This window comes from Lissotriton vulgaris, chromosome 8, assembly GCF_964263255.1.
Source record: "Lissotriton vulgaris chromosome 8, aLisVul1.2, whole genome shotgun sequence".
NCBI classification, from domain to species: Eukaryota; Metazoa; Chordata; class Amphibia; order Caudata; family Salamandridae; genus Lissotriton; species Lissotriton vulgaris.
Genome location: NC_141696.1, coordinates 676,206,547 through 676,228,007, shown reverse-complemented (window position 1 = coordinate 676,228,007; position 21,461 = coordinate 676,206,547).

Genomic DNA, 21,461 nt, shown 5'->3' with positions numbered 1-21,461 from the left:
ACATCACTCATGACATCACTGATGACATCTCAAATGACATCACTGATGACATCATCCAGTAAATGTGTGTCTTTCTGAAAAATAAATACTTTTTATATATGTATATTTAAAGGTCGATGGAAGAATAAATGGGTGTCTAAATGTTTTTTTTTGTAAAATTAATTGTATAACTGACTTATTAAGTATATCTTAGTGAATACATGAATTAGCGAGTAATGTTTAAATATGTAAATATCTGTATCAGTGTCTCACTTTGTGTATAAGTGGCTGCATGGGTTGGTGAGTAACGATGACCCCGGACCTGTCGAACGTTGCCAAAATGGTCAATATTGATGAAATTTTAACATTTATTCTTTTGACTTTAAATGACTGTTGGATGTGAATACTTACTTTTTCAACTAAAGTAAGTGTATTTAAAGTCATTTCTGTGCCTGAAATTGGTCAAAATTGAACTTTCTGAGTAATCAAAACTCTGTAAAAATGGCAATTGTGTTCACTGTGAGGGTTTAAAAAGTGGTTAATCAACATGAGGCACGATCCAATTGACATTTTGAATCATTTTTGGTACAGTCCAAAAAATCAATTTTCGGAAGAAAAATGATGACCCCGGACCTGTCGAACGTTCCTAAAATGGTCAATATTGAAGAAATGTTAACATTTAATCTTTTGACTTTAAATGACTGTTGGATGTGAATTAACACTTTTTCAACTAAAATAAGTGTGTTTAAAGTCATTTCTGTGCCTGAAATTGGTCAAAATTGAAGCTTCTGAGTAAGCAAAACTCTGTAAAAATGGCAATTTTGGTCACTGTGAGGGTTTAAAAAGTGGTTATTAAACATGAGGCACAATCCAATTGACATTTTGAATCATTTTTGGTACAGTCCAAAAAATCAATTTTCGGATGAAAAATGATGACCCCGGACCTGTCGAACGTTCCCAAAATGGTCAATATTGATGACATTTTCACATTTAATCTTTTGACTTTAAATGACTGAGACCGAGACTTTCAGGATAGCAGCGGACCGGAGCGCCCACCAGTTTTGAAAATTACTCGAAGATTCGTCAACCGGCGCCAAAGTTAGTTCAAATAGAATGTTGCGGATTGGTAATATATATATATATATATATATATATATATATTATATATATATATATATATATATATATATATATATATATATATATATATATATATATTGTCCAAGGAATTCTTTCCATTATGTCCAAACTCGCATCAATGTTTTTAAATTCATTAGAAAATTTAAATTGAGGAAGCATTTCAAACTATCTAAGGCGCAGGAACAAGCAGCAATCATCAGTAACACCACACGACCCACCAGTAAACTTCAAGTTACTGATGCTGAAATTTTGAAATCAGTTCATGCTTTGGCAAAAGGTGAAGAGGCCATTGTTGGATATACCCAGGAAGAGCTCTCAACTATGGGGGTAATAAGCAGCCTTCCGTGCCACAGTAATTTCAGACTACCTTCTACATTCATGCCTTTGATGGTCAAAGACGCTATAGATACTTTTAATGTTGTGGTAGTGGAGGAACTTAAAACACTTCACTGTATGACAACTAGAAAGAAAAAAAGGCATAGATATATGGAAAAACAATATACCAAATTGATGAAAAAGTTATGAAGTAACCCCAACCTTATTATCAACAAAGCTGATAAGGGAGGGAACATTGTTATCTGGCCCCGATTGTTATACTTGGAAGAAGCTATGCGACACTTAAGTGATACCTCATGCTATCAAAACTATTGTCAAGGAGCTGAATCAATGGAAGAGGGAAGGTTTAGTAAGTAAACGAGAGTACGGTTTCCTTAAAACAAACTATCTGGTAACACCAACCCTTTATTGTATACCAAAAATCCACAAGCAGACTACTCTGGTCCCAGGTCGACCAATTATCTCGGCTCAGCGAAGTCTCATGGAACCAATATCTAAATATGTGGATTATTTTTTACATGATGTGGTGAAAAATGTTCCCACGTATATTAAGGACCCAGGCCATTTTCTATCAAAATTGACGGATGTGAAATGGGATAATGATTATGTGCTGATAGCTTTGGATATTTGTGCCCTTTACACTTGCATCCATCACAGTGATGGTCTCTCAGCTGTAAACCAACAAAGTATCAAATATCATCAACACAATGTTATGATACTCAAAATAGTTCAATTATGCCTTGAGAATAATTATTTTTTGTTTGATAAGGCGATCTATCAACAGTTGAGGGGTGTTGCCATGGGGGCGTGTTTTTCCCCTACCTATGCATGTTTACATGTAGGGTGGTGGGAGGATCACGTCCTCAGGGGCACCCACCAATTGCTGTATGACTCTAACATTGTCAAATTTTGGAGATTCATTGATGATATCTGTATGATTTGGAAGGGTACGGTGGAATCAGCGAAATAATGTGTTAAAATAATTAATTGTAATGAACTCAACTTACAATTTACAGCTGATATCAGTAAAAGTAATATTCAATTTTTAGACTTTGAGATTTACGTTGATGGTCATGAAATTCAAACTAGAATGCATCAAAAAGTAAAGGCAGGTAACTCAATACTTCATGCCAGTAGCGCACACTCAGGTCATCTTAGAAAAAGTATTCAGTTTGGTGAATTTTTATGATTGCGCAGGATTTGAGGTTCACTGACTGAGGCACATCAGAGATTTCTGGCAAGAGGTTACAGTAAGCAAGACTTAGATGAGGCTAGAAACAAAGCTAATTGTCATTCTAGAGAGGAATACTTGAAAACCATTGACTCCCGTAGTACTAAGAGAGTAGTAATGCTAGCTCTGATTCCTGCACCCCCTTGGAACCAATAAGATTAATTACCACCTACAAGACAGAAGAGAGAAAGGTCAGAGGTAGTATCAATAAACACTGGCCAATCTTGAAGACTGATATTAAATTAGCACAGGTGCTTCCGTTGCAGCCCTCTATCACCTTTAGAAGAGGACCCTCGATGAGGGACGTGTTAGTGAAATCAAGCCCGGAGGTGATAAACAATAAAAATTGTCTCTCTAGCAAGACTGGATTCCATAAATGTATTTCATGCACAGCATGTAAATTTGGGGTGAACACCACGGAATAGCACTCTATACTTCAGCCCAATCCCAGTAAAATTTGGGGGTTATACACATGTCGTACAGATTATGTTGTTTATGTTCTTGAATGTACTTCCAAAATGAAATATGTTGGCAGCACTAAACTGCAAGCATATATGCGTATTTTGCAGCACTTAAGGGCAATTGTGAACTCCGATGACAACTACCCAGTAGCTCGTCATTTTAAGCTTGTTCACAACAAAAACTTAAATGACTTGAGCTATTTTATCATCAACTCTGTACCTAGAAATATAAGGGGTGGCAACAGAGAGAAACAACTTAGGCAGGTGGAATCTAAATACATTTTACTGCTAGATAGGAGAATTCCCAATGGGCTCAATACGGCGGAAGACTTGCATAAGTTCTTGTAAACTTATCCTGTTTTTACATCCTTAGATGTAGGTAATACAAGTGAGGTGGAATTCACAGCACCAATAGAGATGATGACTTTTATGAATAATCAGACTCACGAGATGTGACATCAATAAGTATAACTTATAATTATTTATTTGTTACAATTTATGGTTGGTTAAGAATAGATTTCAATCTAATGAATAGGCATCCTTAGTGTGCAAAAGTATAACCAAGAACTTTGGGGATAATGCTAATTTCAGAAACTGTCTGTTCAGAGATGATTGCTCTTTTGTAATATTTTATATATATTTATATATTGCACTTGCACTTTACTTCTAAAGGGTATAATTTGAAAATAACAATTTTTGACTATGTATTTCTTGTATTGTTTCTACTTATTAATTTTTTTATCCCGAAATTAATTGATATGAATTTTAATATCATGTTTTTCTAAGATATTTTGCACTATATTTGCACATAATGGGGATTATTTTGCACTAGCACTTTTATGGAGTTAATTGTGATTCCAGGAAGGGCAGGTAGTGTTTCAGTGAACTTGGGTTTAAGAATGTAATAGCTCCAAACCAATGGCCACTTGGCCCTCATTACAAATTACGATCCTATTAACTCTGTATCTTAACAGTTTTAAATATGATTGTTTTTTTCTGTGGAGCTTTTATCTATTTATAATACATTGTTTTAACACATACTTATGTTTTTAACATGTATTAATGATTTATTAATTTTGACTTGATCCAGGATAACAGTGGTTTTACTGAAGTATTTCTTCTGTCTCTATTTGTAACGTTAATTAAGCGTGACCAGGAAATCACACTATATATACTATGCACGTTTTCCGGGGTGTCATGTGATCAAGGCTGCTGCCACGCAGTCGAAACACGTCATGCTGGCAAAGAAATAAAGAATTAAGCACTGAATAACCTATTTGCGCACTTCTGTGGTCTGTACCTGATATCGACGGAGGCTCCAGTGGTTCAGGACTTTTGGTGATATATATATATTGATATATATTCACTGAAAAAAACATAGGTTTCAGGTGCGTTATATTTAGAAGTTAGCATTTAAAAAAACATTGAAATTCAATGAGATAACCATAGGTTTCAGATATGTTATAATTAGTTGAACATTTCACTCATACAAAACCATTGAAATTCCCCTGTTATAGTTAGTTCAGCTAAATATAACTCGCGCCCCCGCAATGCACTGCTGATGACGTCAAATATTACAACATTCATGACATGGTCAATGACATCACTGATGACATCACTGTTGACATCTCAAATGACATCATTGATGACATCACTGATGACATCATCCTTGTGAAAGAGTTGTTTTTCCATTTTTTACAATTAAAATCTGTATAATTCCTTTTTCATATTTTTTTGGGTAATCGCACCGTATGCGTACAGTGATCGCACCACACTTTGTACGGTAAATGGTCCTCTGCGCGTAGCCCCGCACTCGTTACGGACATGCTTTGACCTTGCGCATCGCATCAACGCTTCTGCGTGACGTCATATACTGCGCCCCATAAGAGTATAGTGCAAAGTTTCTAATTGTTCAAAAACATACATTTATGTATTTAATGTACATATTAAGGGAAGACATTATCTAGGACAATCATGAACATAGTTTTTTTTACTTTTAATAAGAGATTATTACTTTTAAAAGCAATTACGCAAATCGCAGCGGTACGTCGTACGTACTCGCATCTTAAGAGCACCGTAAGAGCACTGTAAGCGTACGCAAAGCCATGTGACCATATAAGGAGATTTTTGATTGGTTCATAATACTTCCTATTCCAAATGTTGAAAGACCCCTCTCATTTTGATCATCCTACTTCGACTTTCCCAGGAAAAACATCTATTCTGTGGAGCTGTAGTCTTTTACAACCAAACTCTACAATGGCTGCTCTTTTTGAGACTTCATCAGTACATTCCTCTAAGGAAGATTTTGTTACTGAGCCACCTCAGAAAAAGAGAAAAGAAGCTTTCATTTGGAAGTTTTCTTCATTTCCGGAGGGACAGAAAAAGGGGAATGTACTGAAAGTAACGTGCAAGATCTGTGAGGTTACACTTTCCAGGGCTGACCCCACTAAAAAGTACTCTTTCGGGATAGCCTCAATGGTTTGCCATATCAAAAATTTGCATCCAAATAATTATGGAAGGATGGCAACACAAAGGTTCCAGGAGAACCCTCAACCTGCAGTTCCTTCTACCTCAACTGCACCACCACCTCCTCGGAGTAGTCCGCATCCTATTATTGTGCCTCAGTTTGCAGATCTTACAATTCATTGTAAATTTTGCAGAGCACACCTTTGTTACGGTGAGCAGTCTATTCACCTCATTGTGAAGAGCAAAGAAGAGCACTGTTGCCCAAAACAATAATATTTTTTTTCTTTTTTCTTCCTGTTCCACAGTTTTTTTGTTTCCAGTTTAATTTTTTTGGTTTAAAAAAAAACAACTAAAAACCTACTGAAAAAATGCAAACAAAAAAGAAAACTAAAAAAAAATAAAAAACACTTCTTTTCAGAACTACCTCCACTGGCTTAAAAAAGAACTATATTTCTATATTAGTGTGTAAAACTTTGTCAGAATGAATGTGTAGTGTATAAATGAACAAATGAATTAGTACTGTATGGTGAATGTGAAAGTGCAAAACTATAAGGGAGTGCTACAGGATAAATGTATAAGGTGTTTACCTATAGTATACTGTAGTACCTCTGAAGCACTTCAATGTAACATATCCATATAAATATGCTAGAAGTCTATACTTCAATTTGCACTGCTAGTGAAACTACCTGGGTGAATTTGTATGTGTTAGGAGCGGATTTACAACACCCTTGTACCTCTTTTACACATCTTTTACGTCACTTTTGTGATGCAGCGGTGTTGCAAAATATGTGACATAGTGCCTGATATTTACAATGTGTTGCATATGGAAGGTGCATCACATTCTAAAGCCCTACGCCAGAAAGAGGCTTTCCTGCGCAGAGGGGGGGGGAGGAGTGGAGGTGTTCTAGCATAGGAACACCTCCTAAAAGTGACTGAGTGAAATCTATAAGATTTCATTCAGTCACTTTTAGGCCTATGCTACGTCAAAACCCTGCACCTGCTTGAAACAGGTGTAAGGATTGACACAGCTTTGTGAGCATAGAACCCCAAGAGCATTGTTGGAGCTGCGTTGCACTTGGAACGCAAGTCAAGCAATGCACCACCTTCACATCACAAATACATCACATATCTGTGCCGTTTTTGCTCCATAATACACTACATTGTAAATACGGTGCATCCATTGTGCTGATATCACAGTGCACAATAACTGCCATATCTCTGGGAATGTACCACTTATTGTACATCTGCTGATTACTGTTTGACTGTAGTGAATGGATTACTACACACTGATCAATGAGTCACTACACAACTATAACAGGAATGATAGAGTGTTTGGTGGAAGTGGAAGGATAGAGACTGGGGAATTCAAAATATAAAAGGTAAATTTGCAGGTGCATAGAACAGTACATGCATAGTAAATATGAGTTTGAAACAGTCCATATACTAAGGCCTACTTTGCTCCATAATTACTTGGGTACTGACTGCATGATTACAGTTCTGCAAAGAGAGTGCATGACTGAATTTATAAGAGCTTCAGTTTTACCACAGTACATATATAAGGAAATACTGCTGAATGGCTCACTACAATATTGAAACAGTAGAGTGAAAGTAATTGTGATAGTCTAATGATACAGACTGGGCAATTTAATGTATAAAAAACAAATTTGCAGCTACATAGAAGAGTGCATGCATACTCTATACAGGTTAAAAGCAGTACATGGCCTAAGGCCTACTTTGCACCATGATTACTTGAGTACTGACTGGATAATTGCAGTTCTGCAAGGAGAGTGTCGGTCTGAATTTAAAAGAGCTTCATTTTTAGCACAGGGCATACATAAGTGCATTCTGCTAAATACTTCACTACAATACTGAATCAGCAATCACAAAGAGTTTGCTGGAAGTGTAAGAATATAGACTGGATAATAAAAGCAATAAAAGACAAGTTTGTCCATGCATAGAAGACTGCATGCATAGTGTATAGGAGTTTGAAGCAGTCCATACCCTAAGGCCCACTTTGCACCATGACTACTTGGGTACTGGCTGAATTATTACAATTCTGCAAGGAGAATGTCTGGCAAAATGTACAGCAGCTTCACTTTTAGAACAGTGTATACAAAAACGGATTGGTGTCAGTACAACGCGTTGTGTTACAACGCATTCCGTTACAACGCAGATTTTACAACGCGGGATCCATTACAACGGATGTCATTACAATGCATGGCATTACATCGCAGATGCTATTACAACGCATGGCATTACATCGTAAGTATAGGTAAGTATACCTTTTTTTTAAAATGTTATTTAGTTTATTGTAATTAATTTTTTTAAATAATTTAATTAAAAGACATTTAAAAATTGTCATTAATTTAATTTAATAAAATAAGATCTATTTAAAAAATGTAATTTTATTAAAAGTTGTAATTAATTTAATTTAATTAAAAAAAGTAATTAGTTTAATGTACATATTTTTTTTAAAAAAATTAAATTAAATTAATAATATTAATTTATTTAATTTAATTAATTTAAATAAAAAATGTAATTAATGTAAAATAATTAATTTAATTTATTAAATATATTTTAATTAATTTTAAAATGGTAAATATAATTTAATTATCCCTAAACCCAAACCCTTCCCTAAAACCTAAAAACACCCCTGTACCCCAAAACCCAAAACCCTACCCTAAAACCTAAAAACACCCCTGTACCCCAAAACCCAAACCCTGCCCTAAAACCTAAAAACACCCCTGTACCCCAAAACCCAAACCCTACCCTAAAACCTAAAAACACCCCTGTACCCCAAAACCCAAAACCCTGCCCTAAAACCTAAAAACACCCCTGTACCCCAAAACCCAAAACCTAAAAACACCCCTGTACCCCAAAACCCAAACCCTGCCCTAAAACCTAAAAACACCCCTGTACCCCAAAACCCAAAACCCTGCCCTAAAACCTAAAAACACCCCTGTACCCCAAAACCCAAACCCTGCCCTAAAACCTAAAAACACCCCTGTACCCCAAAACCCAAACCCTGCCCTAAAACCTAAAAACACCCCTGTACCCCAAAACCCAAAACCCTGCCCTAAAACCTAAAAACACCCCTGTACCCCAAAACCCAAACCCTGCTCTAAAACCTAAAAACACCCCTGTACCCCAAAACCCTGCCCTAAAACCTAAAAACACCCCTGTACCCCAAAACCCAAACCCTGCCCTAAAACCTAAAAACACCCCTGTACCCCAAAACCCAAACCCTACCCTAAAACCTAAAAACACCCCTGTACCCCAAAACCCAAAACCTGCCCTAAAACCTATAAACACCCCTGTACCCCAAAACCCAAACCCTACCCTAAAACCTAAAAACACCCCTGTACCCCAAAACCCAAACCCTACCCTAAAACCTAAAAACACCCCTGTACCCCAAAACCCAAACCTTGCCCTAAAACCTAAAAACACCCCTGTACCCCAAAACCCAAACCTTGCCCTAAAACCTAAAAACACCCCTGTACCCCAAAACCCAAACCCTGCCCTAAAACCTAAAAACACCCCTGTACCCCAAAACCCAAACCCTGCCCAAAAACCTAAAAATACCCAAACACCCCAAAACATATACATCAGTACCCCAAAACATATACTCCTATACTCATACTTATTTAAAAAATTACTTAAATAAATATATTTAATTTATAATATTTAAAAACGAAATAAATATTTTTATTTATAATTAATAATAATTAAATCAATTATAAAATATTAAATAAAATAAAAAATAAAAAATACTTACCAATACTTACGATGTAATGGTATGCGTTGTAATACCATCTGCTATGTAATGCCATGCGTTGTAATGGCATGCATTGTAATGGTATTTGCGTTGTAATAGCTGCGTTGTAACAGCATTACGTTGTAATAGTTGCGTTGTAAGAGTAACACACCTACAAAAACACATACTGCTGAATGGCTCACTAAAATACTAAAATAGTAGTACCAAAATGTTTGGAGGAAGTGTAAAGATACAGACTAGGCAATTGAAAGTTTAAAAGCCAAGTCTACAGGTGCATAGAAAAGGGCATTTATTATTTAATAACCTTCCCAAAGCCCCATGCGCCAGCACACCTTTCAGAGGGTAGGATTACGATTTACAAATGCTAGCATTTTTTAAAGTAAGAACCATAAAAATAACAAATATTAAACCTTTTTTTTCTTCTAATGATAACAATAGTTTTTTTATACCTCTTCTACTTAGATGCTTTTAATCATGAAAATGCAAGGAACACATTTTACTGAGTTACACTTTTTAAACTCTCCAACGTATGTAGATAATACCTTATACGTGTTACTATCAAAATCGAAACCTTTACAGCTTCACAGTTTGTATTTTTTCCGAACACGTGCAGATTAAAAACAGTTAAAACGTGAGCATGTGTAAACTACAAAACGTGCCATCTAAATAGGCGGAGCCACATCTTCCTTCCATAGACTACTAAACAACAAAAAACTATATAAACCACACCTACTGTGCAATTCGTTTTCTTTTCCAGAGTTATTTCTGAATCGCCAATCGCTGTTGCAGGTTCCGTTCTCTAGCATTGGATTCTCTTTTTGCGTCAACAAACATATTCCGGAGTTATATGTTGTTTCAATATGGCATAGGCATAGTACTTAGTAATAAATTGTGACTATTTGTCAATATTTAAACATATATATGTAGAAAAAAATGTTATTGTGTGTTTTACGCTTTTTCTCTGTAATGTCAGCAGCTTGTTCTTAGAAACAAATATATTATAGCAAATATTACTCCTTTTCTGGCTTCTTTTACCTTATATATAGTGACTTTTTATATTATAATATTGATACTGTACTTCGCTCAAGAGGTGTTGCTAACTCATCGATGCAAACCTTAAACATTTACAACCAACGTCACAATGTTACACTTGATATTATGTTTTCCCCTAGAGATCACATACTGTTAATATGTATATTATAACATTAACAGTCTTAAAGATCCTAGCGGAATTCACAATCCGTCGACACAAACAGTAACGATAAGTAAGCAACATTACCAGCTTGCGGCTTTCAGTCTATTTTCCCCTTGTGATCATATACTGTGAGAATATATACATAATATTATTCTCACCGTCATGATCTAAGAGGAGTTTATGACCCGTCGCCATGAAGATCTAATTTTTTCACCTCCCAGAGAAAAGAAGTTCAGTAAATAATTACCGCTCGAAAGTATTTCATTATGGATGTTCTGTTAAATACATAACTTTATTTTCCTTTTCTTTTTACTGTAACAATGGTATCAATCGTTGTATTATAATAGATTGTCCTATTGCTACAGAAGAGGAATAGGAGATTTTTCAGCGCCATCTGTAATATAATTATAAAATATTTATAAGTACTTGATCAGATATTTTTATATAAATTAAAATATAGCTATCATGCATACTTTGTTACTTTAAATATTTAATAAACCCTACATTTCTGAATGTTATTTTCTAATTTCTATTCTTATTTGCGATTCCTATTCACCTTCTCCCTAAAGAATATATAGGACCTGTACTATATATTATAAGAGTAACATTCTATATATTCTTTGGTGAGTATGTGATTTATTAGCGGAAAAGTCTGCAACTTGTAAACACTACGACAGCATGTTTCTGAATTGTACAAAATACAAATTTTAAATATAATAATGCATGCATTTCTATGTAATATGAAACAATTTATATTTTACTGTTTTACTTTTTCTCTTGATCTGAAATAATGTAGTGCGGGAGTGTTTGTTGTAGCACTTCTATTCTACTTTATCTAAAAGTAACTGATGCCCTCTTACATCAACAAGAATGTGGGGCAACACTTTTACAAACTGTAGCACAAAAAATAAGTATATAGCCACGCTTAACTGATATTTTATGAAATTTCATTTTTAATTGTCACCCCTTTCATATATACTGCGACGGTTTCTGAAAAAAGTTTATTTTTATTTGCTTAATAAAAACAGTTTCAAACCTAGACTGAATTTTTTTGCTGCGCAACCATACCTCCCCATCAGGAAAGTAAACACCACATTATAAGTAAATAGTACTACTAAGAAGTATGTCACCTACAAACTTGATAAAAGAAAACAGAGCAAGACACTGTCATTTTTCCGCCGTGATTTATACACCACACGGCAATTATATAAATGGCCCTTGAAACATATATAAAAAATTTGTTTACCTCATAATTCCTCTCCACCAACTTATGGGCACTGTACACAGTTAATAGTGTTCCTAACCTGCCCTCTACTACTTTCGTTCCCCATACTCCTTTGGAAAATGCATCACAATATCACTGACAACAGTGAAGCTTTCTCACCCAATAAGGTGCAAACTTGTGTTCGGAGCACTTTAGCCAATAAAATGTCCATGTTGTTTTAGACGTGCAAGGAATGACTGCTAAGCCTTCTACTTTTAATACTTTACAGCCTTATGAACATTAAACTTCGTAAAGTCCCACTCGGAGCACGTTAACCTAATACTCCCCGAACAGGAAGGAATCATTAATAAAACTTTTCCACTGACTTCTTCTATGACTAACGGTTCCTATGAAAAAAAAATATATACATCTCCAGCACAGTAACTATTTCAATTAGCAACATATTGTGATGAACATCTAACCTCTGTACTCATGCAAGTGATCCATGAACTGTGACTATGGTAACAGGCAAAAGGTACTGGCTGTACAAAAAACCGTTAGATGTACCTTGGATCCTCCACAAGACAGAAATGAAACCAAAATACCACATTTGCAACCCCTTTGCACAGTTTTTTTAAAATAAAATGAGGCCCCAGGGGTAGGGGGGTATCGAGTGAAGGAGAAGGCGGTCCCTGGAACTCCGGGGGGCCATGAGCCCCCCTGCATAGATATAGTTAAAGATCCGGTGGGTAGCGATCCCCGCGCAGGGGAGACCCTCTAGGCCCCCATTATGAAAAACAAATTGCCTCAGAGATTTGGCCCCCCCGGAGGCTAATTAACAATAAAGCGGACTTCTCGTTTTTTTTCTTTTTCACCCAAAACGCGTACCCTGCAGTTTTTTTTAAAAATATATCCCGCGTGATGCCATATATGGCGCCTCGTACACGTACTCTGCGAAAGATTCTAATTGTTTAAAAACATATATTTATGTATTTAATGTACATATTAAGAGAAGACATTATCTGGGATAATCATGAAAATAGTTTTTTAAAACTTTAAAAAAGCGTATATTACTTTTAAAATCAATTACGGAAATATCGGCCGTACGTCGTACGAGTATAGATAGTTCGAAGACTTATACATTTTATAAAACAATATAGCACTGCACACTAAAGAAGAAAAGTCAACACAAATATTGACCCCTCTCCCAACATTTAAAAACCCCTGGGGGAGGTGGTAAATTAATCGAGACTGAATACGTTAGTACAGCCTGCTGTGCTTACGCTACCAGAAAAACACAACAACAGTACAAAGCCCAAATTTCCATTGTAGTGATTTCTTAGTTGCAGTTCTAGTTTTCAGATCGACACACACTCTCTCATGGCTGCTATACACCCACACCACACCCATCCAGCGCATCCGTCACTACACACGTGACCCAATGTATAAAAAAGACGGGGCGCACATGTTCTACGCCATTTTAGAGTTGTTCCCAAACTACCGAACAAGGGGGCCCACTACTACATGTATGGCCTCTTTGGTCACTGAGTTAGTGGTGCCCAAAGCACTGAGCGGGTGAACAACCTGCGATGATAATGATGGGAGCACGAGTATATCGTTAGCCATGTACATTTACCACCCATGATAAAGGCATAAGCATAATAATGGCTTTCTGATGATGGACACGCGTTGTAATGGCTGTGGCTTTAGTGCTTCAAATTACTTTTTAGGTATATATGTGACCAAGTCTGATAACATCGGAGGCCAAGGACAAACACAGGACATCTCATCAATCACAGACAAGATAGGCGGAAGGTAAAATGAAAGTAACAGGTATAAAATAAAACGGAGGAAAACTACTAAAATGGCGGAGGACGGAGTATGTAATCAACTTTTGGCACCTCGGCAATATGATTATTAATATATTACAAAAGTATAGCACCGGATGACACACACGGCCCGGGAAAAGAAAGCGTCATATTTAATACCTGAAATGAGGACAGCTTTGCTTGGCGAAGTTAAAGAAAAAGAAAGAAACATGGGTTTGGAAACAAGGCTGCTCATGCATAGAGAGTACAACTGGTGCACAAAAAAAAAAAAGTTTCACATTCTATCATAGAAATATAGCTCTTTTTGTCACCAGTAAAGTTAGTTCTCAAAAAGAACCTTGGGGCATATTATCAAGCCTAGGCGATAAAATTATGTGAAGGACATCTAACATGAGCTTCGATTGGAATTCCATAGAGCATATTATCAAGCATATTATCAAGCTTTATCGCCACTTCATTGGCAGTTTCCTGCCGATAAAGCGGCGATAATTTTATCACCCAAGCTTGATAATATGGCCCTGATTTTTTAGCCCCAATGCCCCACGATCCTCCCCGCGTCCTTCGAGAGCCAGCATTGCTTTGTCAGAGAGAGCAGCTTACATGCTGCTCTCTCTATCGAAAACCAATCTGCTTTCCTACTTGAAAGAGAGAGCAGATTAACTTGCTCTCTCTTTCAAATAGGAAAGTGGTTTGCTGTGGTAAAGTGGGAACAGCGACGCTCCCGCCCTACCATAGCAAACAGCAGTGTCCCAGGGGTAGGCACCCTGAGACACTGCAGCAGCCGGCCCTGGGAGGCGGTGGCCCCCATGGCCATCAAGTGCTCCAGGAGGGGGACCGTGCAACCCCCTCCCAACATTAAAAAGCCCTGGGGGGCCAGGTCCCCGGAGCTGAAAGGTCATTTTACATATTAGTGACCCATGAAGGTGGCGGTTCCCGGGGCGTGTACGGGGGGAGGGGGAGGGGGAGCCGAAAACATTTAAAACCCCGAGTGGGTGGCAGTCCCTGGGGCTGTGGGGGGCCTTACAAGCCCGCCCTTTATAGATAAAAATTGCCCCCGAGATTTGGCCCCCCGGGAGGCTAATTAAGAATAAAACGTATTCTAGTTTTTTTTACCTATACGCAAACCCGTGATTTCTTATTTTTTTTTTTTAATTGGGGGCCTAAAGATCCAAGTGGGACCCCCTGAGCAGGCCTAGAAGGTCAGGATCTTTCTACACGGCCCCCTTTCCTTTTTTTTCAACTTTGTTGTACTGTTTTCTTGTGACTCGGTTCTACCGAGGCACAAGATGGCTGCCAACACTTCCTGGTTTGGAGCGTTGACAGACAGTTGACATTCAATCAGCATGCAGCTCGTGTTCTTAATTGTACGGATTTCGGTACGCGTGCTGTACTTCATCTCTAGATATCGCTATGATTTTACTTTTGATTTTCTCAGGAACTACTGAACAGATTGACACCATTTAACAAAAAGCAAAATCTGCGAACCAAACTCTACCTCTCTGCCAAATTTGGTGTAATTCTGTTCAGCCGTCCGGGCTGTAGCCCTGGCTAAGGGTCCCTATGGAAACTTGCATGGGGAAAACACGATTTGGGACCCCCCTTTTTTCTCGGCTCCCACTTGACGAATCACCCCAAACTTTCAGGGAAAGAGTGGAGCGAAGCAGGCCATTTTCTGGGAGAAATTAGCGAAGATTCGTCTACCGTCACTAAAGTTATTACAAATAGAATGTTGTGGATTTCCAATTGAAACTAGGTCCTAACTATAACAACCTACTGGCGACTGCCAGTAGGTAATATATATATATATATTAGAATGGACCTTGTAGGCTTACAGGGGGAAAGTACTCAGTTGTCTGCCAGTGATGTGAGCCAACTAACTGTGGGAGCTGGCTTAACAAATTTTAAAGCCAAGTTGACATTTTGTCCAGTCATGTTGAAAGACAATATTGATTACTACCACGACTTGGTCACCACTGACATCAAGAAATTGCAGCACAAGGTGGCACCCAACAGAAATGTCTATTCTAAAAATGATCGCCAATATTATGATCTTGTTAAGAAATTGCAAAATGAGAAAACTGTGTTTATTCGCCAGGCGGATAAGGGAGGTAACGTCATCATCTGGCCCAGAGAGAAATATATGGAGGAGGCATGGAGACATCTTAATGACAAGGAGTGCTACAAACGTGTAGATATTGCGACTATCAAAGCATTTTGGAATAACTTCTACATAAAATTAGTAGCATGGAAAGGATTGGGACTGCTAAGCTCGGACGAGCTTAAGTTTCTAAAAAACAACCACCTGACCATACCTTGTATATATTTTATTCCTAAGATCCATAAAGATGCCCAGAACCCCCCCGGAAGACCGATCATTTCAGCATGTGGTGGCCTTCTGGAAAATACTTCAAAGTATATTGATTTTTTTCTACAGGACCACATGAAAGGCTTACCAACATTTATCCAAGACACTGGCCATTTTCTAAGGAAGTTGGAACTGATACAATGGAGAGAGGATTATTTGCTTATGACGTTAGACGTCACCTCCTTGTATACTAGTATCAATCATGGCGATGGCTTAAAAGCAGTTAAACACTTTTTGAACAACAGACCCTTATACTGTTATGCACACAATAATATGCTTGTTGCAATGATTGAAATATGCCTTTACAACAACTATTTTATGTTTGATAAGGTGTGTTTTCAGCAAACCAGGGGGGTGGCTATGGGTTCCTGCTTCTCCCCCAGCTACGCATGTTTGCACATGGGGCTGTGGGAGAGGCAGGTACTCGGGCACCAATTTGCAGAGAACTTGAATAACAACATCATATGCATATATCGGTACATCGATGATTTATTTCTGATTTGGAGGGGAGATGTGACATTGGCAAATACGTTTATTGAGGAAATTAATGTAAATTCCTTGAATTTGAAGTTTACCTCTCAGATTAGCAAAACATCAGTTAACTTCCTGGATGTAGAAGTATTTATTCATGAACAGACACTCCACACGAAATTGCACAGGAAGGCTACAGCAGGCAATACCTTGCTTCATGCCACCAGCAATCATCCGCAACATTTAATTCGTAGTATCCCCTACGGGGAGATGCTTCGAATTAAACGGATTTGTAGCAGGCAGGAAGATATGGTGGAAGCCCAATCTGCCTGTCGTGAACGCTTCCTAGCTAGAGGGTACACAGACAAAAGCATTATGGCAGCTATTAGACGCACACAGCTGCTGCCTAGAAAAGAGGCCCTAATTACTAAAGCGATGAGACAGAACAATGTGGAGGTTCCTGTTGAAGACAATATAAGACTGATAATCACATATAACAAGCAACATCTAGACATTAGGAAGATCATGACTAAACACTGGGATCTTATTAAGAACGACCCGGTGTTAAAAATGGGAACGGTCAATGCTCCAACCATTACTTTTAAAAAAGCGGCCTCTATGCAGAATAGTTTGACTAGTAGCAGCCCTGAGATCTTAGCCAAGACAGACTGGTGGAATAGCCGGAAAGGGTTTGTTAAATGTACCAACTGCAAAGCCTGTCAGAATGGGGTGAATAAGAAAACTTATACCTCTCCCTTTTTCAAGAAAGAGATTTGCATTTCGAAGTATTTAACCTGTAAAACTGAGTTTGCAATATATGTTCTTGAATGTCCTTGTGGGCTTAGATATGTTGGTAGTACGAGACTTCCGGTCCATAAGAGAGTACTTCAACATTTAAGAGCCATCATACATTGCGATGAAAGTTACCCTGTTGCCAGACATTTTAAGGATTGTCATAAACAAAACTCTAGTCTATTGAAATATTATGCCATAGACGCAGTCATGCCCCTAAGCAGAGGCGGCGACAGGGATGGGGCTCTCCGCAAACTAGAAACCTACTACATTTTGAACTTAGACAGTAAGCATCCAAATGGACTGAACGCAGGGGAGGACCTCTATACATGTTTGTAATGGGAAACAATCATGTCTATTCAGGTGTTCAAGACATTGAAATCAAAGGTGCTATGCATTGGTTACAGGTTATTCAATAGCATTTAATCTATTTGCAAAAACTCTTAATTACATGTATGTCGTAGTAGCTATTTGAAATAATTCATTTTAGGTTTTTAAATTATAAATATATTTTGCACTGGATTTTAACATTTATTGTGTTATAAATGTTATTAAGACATGTCTTGCACTTTTTACATATACACGGGTTGTAATTTATATTGTCTACATTGCACTGCTTTGCACAATAGGATATGATCCTAAGATATTTTTGATAACACATATCATGAAATACCCCGTAATAAGCGTTTAATGTTGGGACAAGAAATATTCTATACTGAAAGGCACTTTGTTCTTTGGTTAGAATACCTGTATTTTACAGTTAGTATCCCGACGAGGTTTTCCCCGGTATGACATCAACATATAGAAAAAATGTCAAAGGTTGTCATATGCTACTATAGCAGCAACATATTGCACAGTTATGATGATGTTTTTCTGTATGATTTTTTAAAATTATTTATCATATGTATTTATTTGGGGAAATGATTGTAAATTTTTTAAAACAGTCCATTCAATGCTGTTTTTTTAAAGTGTATGACTCAATGACGCTAGGAAAGTATTTTGTCTATATTGGTTATGACGTGGATTACCCAATTGTGCACTGCCACTTTAAATTTCGTTCTATCACTCCAAGGCGCTGTCATGTGATCAAGGGTCGAGGAAGACCCGAAACGCGTCATGGCTATGGTGCGGGGGCACTTTTGCACTAAAAAAAACTTTGCACCTTAAATTCCTGGGTCCGCTGTCGTCCTTCTGCATGCTACAAGGTTGCGACTTCCTGAGTTATATATTTTTATATATATATATATATATATATATATATATATATATATATATATATATATATATATATATATATATATATATATATATATATATATATATATATATATATATATATGTTCACAGAAAAAACCATAGGTTATAGACCATATATAGTTAGGAATTAGCATTTACAAAACCTTGAAAATTCACTGAAAAAAACATAGGTTATAGACCATATATAGTTGGGGATTAGCATTTACAAAACCTTATTTTACTCACACAAAACCAATGAAATTCACATATATAGTTAGTTGCCTAACTATATATCGCGCACCCGCAATCCACTGCTGATGATGTCACATATTACATCATTCATGACATGGTCAGTGACATCACTGATGACATCACTGATGACATCATCCAGTGACTGTATTTTTCTGTAAAGTTAAAATATGTCTTACATATTGAAGAATGAGTGGATGTATAAGTGTCTGGATGAAGGATTTAGTAGGTGCATGACTGACTGTATGAGAGAGTGATTAAATGTGTCTCACTGAGTGCATGGGTTAGTGATTAAACTGTCTTAATTTGTGCATCATTATATCTGTTGTTCTGTAAAATGCTGCATGTGTTGATCAGTACCTATATGAGTAACTATATGGGTTATTGATTGGTTGCCCAAGTATTTGTATGGGAGAGTGAGTGTGTGTGTGTGGGTGGCTGGGAGGTGTGTGACTCTGTGCATAGATGTGTGAACAGTTGATTCACTAGATGTATGGGTTCAAAACTGCATGTGGAAACAGCTGTATGGGTGGTTGACTGTGTGCATGAGTGTATTGGTGAGTGAATGGATATCTCAGTGCTACATGTCAAAGTAAGAACATTTGTAAAACACAGTACATGTGAGAGTTGACATATATAAATTACTGTGTATAAGAGCCAGTGAATGTGTGAGTGGCTGCATGGATCATTTAAAACTTGTATCAGTGATTGTAAAAGAGAGTAAATATGAGTTAGAATATGTTTGAATAAGTAAGGTGTGTATAACTGTATAGTTGAGGAAATGGAGGTGTGATTGATTCTTTGCATGACTGACTAGGTGTATGAGTAACTCCATGGATGAGTGACAATCTGTGAGTGTCTGTTTACACTGAGTGTATCTAAGGTTATATTAGAGTCTAAAGAGGGTAATCGTATTATCACATGAATGATGTCATCAGTGCTGTTGTCAGTGATGTCATTTGAGTTGTCATCAGTGATGTCATCAGTGATGTCACTGACCATGTCATGAATGATGTAATATGTGACATCATCAGCAGTTGATTGCGGGTGCGCGATATATAGTTAGTGCAACTAACTATATATGCGAATTTCAATGGTTTTGTGTGAGTAAAATAAGGTTTTGTAAATGCTAATCCCTAACTATATATGGTCTATAACCTATGGTTTTTTCAGTGAATTTTCAAGGTTTTGTAAATGCTAATTCCTAACTATATATGGTCTATAACCTATGGTTTTTTCTGTGAATTTCAATGGTTTTTTAATAGCAAATATCAAAAGCTGTAAAATGTATTATTCTTTTAAAGGAAAAATATATTTTATATGTTTTTAATATAATTTTTTTATGCATCTGCCAAACCCTGACCTCTTAATAGTGCACTGTGGTGGAAATGATTTGGGCACTATGACTGGGGTTGGTCTGGAAATGCTCTTAAAGGACACCTTTCATCAATTGATGACACTTTTTCCCCAAACTGCCTTGGTATATTCCAATATATGCCAAAGACAGAAATGGAACTGGTCCAACCAATTTTGTCCACAATTTGAGAAAGCACGGAAACATGTGAATAAATCTGTTTCTGCTTACATGAGAGACTTTAGAATGGGTTCAATATTCAACAATAACTTGCGTTACAACATGCAAGACATCTACAGAGGAGATGGTGTGCACTTCTCAGATGAGGGGAATAGAATATTCCTCCTGAATTTAAGACTGTGCATTGGAACCTACTTGTAGGTACCTAAATCAGCAACAGAACCCAAAAGCTCTTTTCAGAGCTACCCTACCTCTGATCATTCTAAACGTTTATCTTTTTCAAAATGTTTTCACTATTTTTCACCAAAGTACGCTCCCCGGTACGCTTACCGGTGCGCGTACTGGGCGCTCCCCACGCGATTTTTTTTTGCCTATATGAGCGTCCTAAGCCCCCCTCAGAAAACCTAGAGGGTCAGGAAGTGTCTACCGTGCCCCCTTCTACCCATTCCGAACATTGTTTGCCCTCCATCTTGTGTCTCAATTCTACCGAAACACAAAATGGAGGACTCCCGTAACGCTGCCGGTACGCGTACCGGGGCGCGCACCGGTAAGCTCTCGATAAAAAAAGGTGGGAAAGTAATTTACAGAAAAACCACTTGAGACACTTTCATCAAATATAGAATAGGCCCTACTATTTACCCAAATTTGATGGAATTCCATTGAGACATTTATGCTGTAGGCCTGACTAAATATCCTGAGGTAAATTACATGACAAAAACACATTTGAAGTGTTAGAATTGACAACCAATTAAAATGTTACTTTCATTTTCTACTATTATTTCATGACATTTGATTGGTTATGTACCTGAATATATATAAAGAAAGAGAGAGAAACACAGCCATTTTGACTACTACCTCCTGAAGTACATTTCAAGAGCATTTTTACTGACAACTTAAACTTCTTTTTGAAAGGTAAGATGCTATTTTAAAAATTTGAAAGGAGAACTATGTTATGCTAATTTGGGAAAACGTTTTCAGATAGTTATATACTGTCCCTCTGTAAGAGTTAGAGATTGAGATAGGCTTCTCTGTTATAATTATGGATTGAGTTAGGCTTCTCTGGTATAATTATGAATTTACTTAGGTTTCATCACAGGCACTTTTTAATAGTTCTACTTCCTGCCTGAAACCATACAGTGCCCAAAGATAACTTCACTGTTAAAAACTCACAAGTACCTGTCTGAACTTAAACCCAACA